At 42.0% G+C, this 6,230-nt stretch overlaps 1 protein-coding gene and 1 long non-coding RNA gene across 2 annotated transcripts in view; one reads left to right on the forward strand and one right to left on the reverse strand.

The window, feature by feature from the left end:
- The window catches only part of XRCC6 (X-ray repair cross complementing 6), a 28,815-nt gene extending 26,981 nt beyond the window's left edge, over window positions 1-1,834 (reverse strand). Inside the window, exon 1 of the mRNA XM_081928667.1 lies at window positions 1,694-1,834. The gene's annotated coding sequence lies outside the window, so the exon portion shown is untranslated. The remainder of the gene's footprint in view (window positions 1-1,693) is intronic.
- Window positions 1-6,230, forward strand: part of LOC309379503 — a 169,087-nt gene that overhangs the window by 53,283 nt on the left and 109,574 nt on the right. The gene's annotated exons all lie outside the window — the stretch shown is intronic.

Consider the following 6,230-nt stretch of genomic DNA (forward strand, 5'->3'; position numbering starts at 1 on the left):
AGAATGTCATTTCTTACAATACATTACCATTAGGTGGCACTAGCAGGTGCCTGTTCTTAGTTCTTCAGACCTTTAACATACAGTGGTACCTCTGGTTAAGTACTTAATTCATTCCGGAGGTCCGTTCTTAACCTGAAACTGTTCTTAACCTGAAGCACCACTTTAGCTAATGGGGCCTCCTGCTGCCGCCACACCACCTGAGCACGATTTCTGGTCTAATCCTGAAGCAAAGTTCTTAACCCGAGGTACTATTTCTGGGTTAGCAGAGTCTGTAACCTGAAGCGTATGAAGCCTGAAGCGTATCTAACCCGAGGTGCCACTGTATTGGGCCTTAAACTAGAAGGTACACACGTTTGCATGGGAACACACTTTATTCCTACTTTTAATAAGGAAAAGTAGCTTCAGAAGGCAATGATTTTCAGTGGACAAGAAGTGTGGGTGGCTGGCACGCCATCTATGGGGAGCTGAGGCTCCCCCCAAAAAAATCAATGAGGGGGCCGGGGCCCCTCAATATTCCGCAGTCAGTCAGGCCCCATTGGGCCCTCCCACAGCTGCATCGGGCTTTGTCGGGCCCTCCCATGGCTGCAACTAGGCTCCATTAGGCTTTTCAGAGGGTGCACCAGGCCCCATTGGGCCTCCCACCATGTGACATCACGTGCACCACACACATGATGTCACACACACGCACTGGGCTCCCCCCAATGTTGGGCCGAACCCGGCGCACCCGGTGGGTGGTTAAATCTTTCCATAGATGCCCTTTTCCTATTGCCACAACACCCTCCAGCCTACTATCTGTTTACACCAGAAGTAGCTAATGTGTGAACCCCTGACTCATGTTGGGCTACAACTCACATCATCCCTGACATGCTAGCTGGAGCTAATTGGAGTTTAACAAGCTTTGGAGGGCCAAAAGTTTCCCATCCCACTGTGCCGCTGATTCCATTTCTGTCCTGCTTGTAAGCAAGAGACTAGAAGGACTGGTCCCTCAAATGATTTAATCTAATCAAACTCAATTTACCCGCTGCCTCTCCTGATGTACATACTTTAGGCAGACAGAACTGAACATCACCTGCATATTGATGTTCTCTCTCAGTGGCTTCATACAGATTTTTAAATAGCACAGAATCTTTGTGAGGCCCACAACAAAATGCTATGCAGTTCCCCAGAACTGCCTTTTGGTACCAGACACAAATGGAAACAGAAACACCATTGTGCCTCCTACTGCTAATTCATATAACTACTTCAGGAGAATACAATGATAAATGAAATCTAAACCCACTGAGAGGTTCAGCAGAATCAACAATTGCATTTTCCCTGTGTCTATCCCAGAATAGGGATATCAGGATACCCAGGGTGATTTTGGCACCAAAACCAGACCTTTAACCTGCTTAAAATAGGTCTAAAATCAGTTTCCTCCAAGAGTCCTAGAATCATATATGGTCAACACCCAAAAAGGGGGGGTTTAGTGACCATAATTAGTGATAATTATTAACTTCCTCAAGGTTAGAGGTTTTTTAAAGGAATGGTGGGGCTACTGCTTGCTTCAAGCGGTATTAGCTTATCTTGTTGCTTTTCCTCTTAAGCCAAAAGCTCATTTCCACTGCCTAAAGTTAGGTAGCTTCTCCCAGATAATATCAGCCCATATTATGATCTCTGGTCTCAGCAGGAGGTGCAAATCAAATATCAAACTCACCTCTCAGCTTCTGTTCTCTCTTGAACACCAGAGAAATATGGTTGTGATCAAAGGAAGGACAAAAACCGTATCGCCTTCATACATCCTTGCACAAGTTCAGCCTTGGTAAAGGTGGTAAAATGGCTGTGCATTTCTCTCTCCTAGGTTACAGAGGAGCAAAGGGATCCTGACTTTCTCACTAAGCGGCTGTATAGTGTTGACGCATTCAGAATCACCCGGGACTGTGGCTGGCTTTTTGCCAAGCTCAGCTTCATTAAGGAGCAATAGCAAATATCCACAAAGAGAGTTATAATGGCCATGCTGCACTCTTTCTATATTTAGTAACTCTGAACTTGGTTCCTTAGTGCTCAGCCTTCGTTTCTCAGATATCTGTCAGAGTGAGATTCCTTAGAAAAAAAAAAAAGTTCTGTGGGGGAAAGTTGGGGTATCCCAAAAACTTTCAGCACCCATAACAAAGTACAGTTCCTAGGATTCTTTGAGGGAAGACAAAATTGTTAAGTGGTATCACAGTACTTTAACTTTATGCTGCAGATATGGCCTGGCAATAAAAATAGAATAAAAGTAAAGAGCTAACAATTTGCTGCCCTCTCATGAAACTGAAGGTCTGCTGCTTAAAATATCTGGTTCACAATGCCTAGTGGTCCAGTTTTGCCTATGGCCCATACTTGTTTTTTTAAAAATCTCTTATTTATTCAAATTTGGTATTTTCTTAACACACATACTTCAGGTAAATTTTAAATAGTTCCTTAATGGACACAGTTTCCTGATGAAGTGCTATCACTAGATCTTTGAACTGAAATGTCTGCTTAATTTTGAATTTTTAGTAATTCTGTTCCTGCACCCACACATGGGATGTCTTTGCGCTATAATTATTCTAGGAACTTCCCACTTGCAGCACCGCAGACTGAGTGGCTGCCTTTGGTCAGGCCACCAGTTTGAAGCAAGTCAAGCCTCAATTCCCTTCTGTTAAATAAATGGGAAAGATAAAACTGAGTTTAGAAAGCCTGCTGCAATTCACAGCTCGGCCTATCCCAACTGCAGACTTGCTTGGGCACGGAAACATTTTATTTTAAATGCAGCAGTGAAGGAGCTTGCAATCATAAAGGCATGCTCCAGAATACATTGCAACATTGCAGAAAATGATGTGCATCACGCAGCCAAGAGGTGGACTCCAACCCTCTGAAGTTGCATGTGACCCTGGAACGGTCCTAGAGCTATGCATGCAGCTAAATGTTCTGTGCCTTCTCTGGCCACTTCCAAGACCATAACACAGAAGAGCGATGACAGGTGAAAGATATCACACTAGCCTGAGCACTTGGAAATAATGGCTGGGACGTAGCTTTGTGCCTCCTCTCTTGAGGCATTGTGCCCTGTGCCCCGTTCCCCATCTGAACCAATATTATAGCCCTGTTGGCTATAAGCATGACCATTCATGCTTTTTAAAAATAACTTAATTTTAGGGCATCCAAAACATAGTGCTTTCTGTTGCATGGCTAACATTACTTCTCCAGCAATTATTATTCAGGAGGAAAATGTATACAGTATATGTTCTATAATACATCAGTGCTATTGAATCTTTAACAAGTTCTTTAAATTATAGCTCACCATAATTTCAAGGAGTTACCGCAGCTGCCTTCTAAAGCCAAATATTTTGCCAGGTCTGGGAGAAGGATGAATACATTATAATAATGCCTGCATTGAGCAAGGCTAGCACTCGTGACAACTGTTCTGTTTGAGCAATTTGTTGCCACATCTCCGGCACAGTAATCTTTGATTTATCATTTGCATCCAAATACGATGATTGATGGCTTCAGGCTCATCCCAGCATTCAGGACAAATGAACAAATGTAATCATGCCATACAGCTTTCAGTCATAGACAGATGACTTCATTGTTATCTGAGAGAGCAAACTGTCATATCTTTCCTATGATTTCACCAGTTCTATCAGCATGAATTAACTATTCTTGCAAACAATATGCCCAGCCCTGAAGGCAGGAAGCTTTTCAACATCATTTTGGTTATAATTCTATACCTCTAGTTGAAATCCGCTGGACCTACTTCAGTTTGATAGCTTTCAGATTGCTCTATCAGTCTACCTGTTTTCCCCTCAGTATTTAGATGTTAGTGCAGATTGGAATGCTGTTCTAAAATACTAGAATTTTGAAAGTTTTGCTCTCCATCCCTGTGGTATATTGTTATGGGTTTGCAGTGGGTGGGGGATGATCCCCTAAAATTCCTGGGTGCCATGTTCTCCTCATAATTTCTGAAATTAGTAAATGTGGGGTTTGATCAATGGATTTAGCAACGCCTAAAAAATAAGTCAGGACAGAGTGCCTGGCATCCATGGGGTCACGAAGAGTCGGACACGACTAAACAAAACAACAACAAAAGATAAATCAAGCCAACTTCCTCAGGAGATTGGCTGAGAGAGGTGCCATCAAAGAACAAAACAGGTGGTGGGAAAGTCATTACCCTGACAAAAGGCACCCACCAGTGTGTATTTTTAAAAAAAAAAAAATATTTATTGGGGGTTTTTATAAAAGAAATACAAAGATAATAAACAGCATTGCTTTGTTTTAACAAAATTTCATAACTTCTTTGGACTTCCTCACGTCTCCAGCTCCCACTTACATCGTTAATAAATTTTTTCAAGCAAATTATCATCTTATTTGCAATTTTGTAACCACTCATTTAAATATAATGTAACAATTCTCCAACAAATTTTTGTTTCTCTTAATCTCACTTATCATCAAATTCCGATCCAGTTTAGTGATGGCCAATTATTTATAACCAAGCATCCTTCTTAACATTCCACTAAATCACAATATTTTTGTAGATAAATCTTAAATTTCTTCCAATCTTCTTCAATCCTTTCTTCTCCCAGGTCTCGAATTCTGCCAGTCATCTCCGCCAGTTGCATATAGTCCATCAGTTGCATCTGCCATTCTTCCAGTGTGGGTAGATCTTGAGTTTTCCAGTTCTTAGCGATAAGTATCCTTGCTGCCGTTGTTGCATACATAAAGAATGTTCTGTCCTTCTTTAGCACCTTCTGGCCGACAATACCCAGAAGGAAGGCCTCTGGTTTCTTAGTGAAGGTATACTTAAATACCTTTTTCAACTCATTATATATCATTTCCCAGAAGGCCTTCACTTTAGGGCAGGTCCACCAGAGGTGAAAGAATGTTCCTTCATTTTCTTTACATTTCCAGCATTTATTATCAGACAAATGGTATATTTTGGCAAGTTTAACTGGGGTCATGTACCATCTGTATATCATTTTCAATACATTTTCCTTCAAAGCATTACATGCAGTAAAGTTCAGCCCAGTGGTCCACAACCTTTCCCAGTCCTCAAACATAATGTTATGCCCAATACCCTGTGCCCATTTTATCATAGCCGATTTAACCATTTCGTCTTGTGTGTTCCATTTCAACAGCAAGTTATACATTCTTGAAAGTACCTTAGTCTTAGGTTCTAACAGTTCTGTTTCCAACTTCGATTTCTCCACCTGGAACCCTAACTTTTTGTCATTTTTAAAAACTTCTTTAATCTGAGCGTAATGTAACCAGTCTCGCACTTTATCCTTCATTTTCTCCAAACTCTGCAATTTCTAATTATTTCCATCTTTTTCTAGCAATTCCCAATATTTTGGCCATTCGGCTTCCATATTGGGTCTTTTTCGGGCCTTAGCTTCCAGAGGTGAAAGCCACCTTGGAGTTTTATTTTCCAATAAGTCTTTGTATTTTGTCCAGACATTAAACACTGCTTTCCTGACAATATGGTTCTTAAAGGCCTTATTGATCTTAACTTTGTCATACCATAAGTATGCATGCCAACCAAAAGCATTGTTAAAACCTTCCAAGTCCAACACATCAGTGTCTTCGAGAAGTAGCCAGTCTTTTAGCCAGCAGAAAGCTGCGGCTTCATAGTACAACCTTAAGTCTGGCAGGGCAAAGCCCCCTCTTTCTTTCGCATCGGTTAATATCTTAAACTTAATTCTGGGCTTTTTGCCCTGCCAGACAAATTTGGAAATATCTCTCTGCCACTTCCGGAAGCACTCCGTTTTGTCCACAATTTGTAACGTTTGAAACAAAAACAACATCCAGTGTGTAAATTAGCAAAAGAAAATAGCAGAGTTGGGAGGGGGCGGTTGCTAGAGTTACAGGGGGCATGTTGTTACCACAGGAAAAAGTGCCCCTTTTGCATGAGACTTGGGTTGCCTTTTAGCAAGGGTTTTGGTCAGGCTTCCTCAACCTCAGCCCTCCAGATGTTTTGAGACTACAGTTCCCATCATCCCTGACCACTGGTCCTGCTAGCTAGGGATCATGGGAGTTGTAGGCCAAAAACATCTGGAGGGCCGAAGTTGAGGAAGCCTGGTTTTGGTGAACTAAAAGGGTGGGGCCAGATGCCATGCAAGCTGATGGACAATCTGTGTGGCGGAGACATAGATACGGCATTCTGGTTACTTTTGAATCCAAAGCTGTGCTGCTGTGGGGAGCAAGCCCCTCTTGAGATGTGATGCACAGAACCCTCTCTC

Source organism: Podarcis melisellensis (assembly GCF_964234715.1).
Source record: "Podarcis melisellensis genome assembly, chromosome: 10".
Classification (NCBI taxonomy): Eukaryota; Metazoa; Chordata; class Lepidosauria; order Squamata; family Lacertidae; genus Podarcis; species Podarcis melisellensis.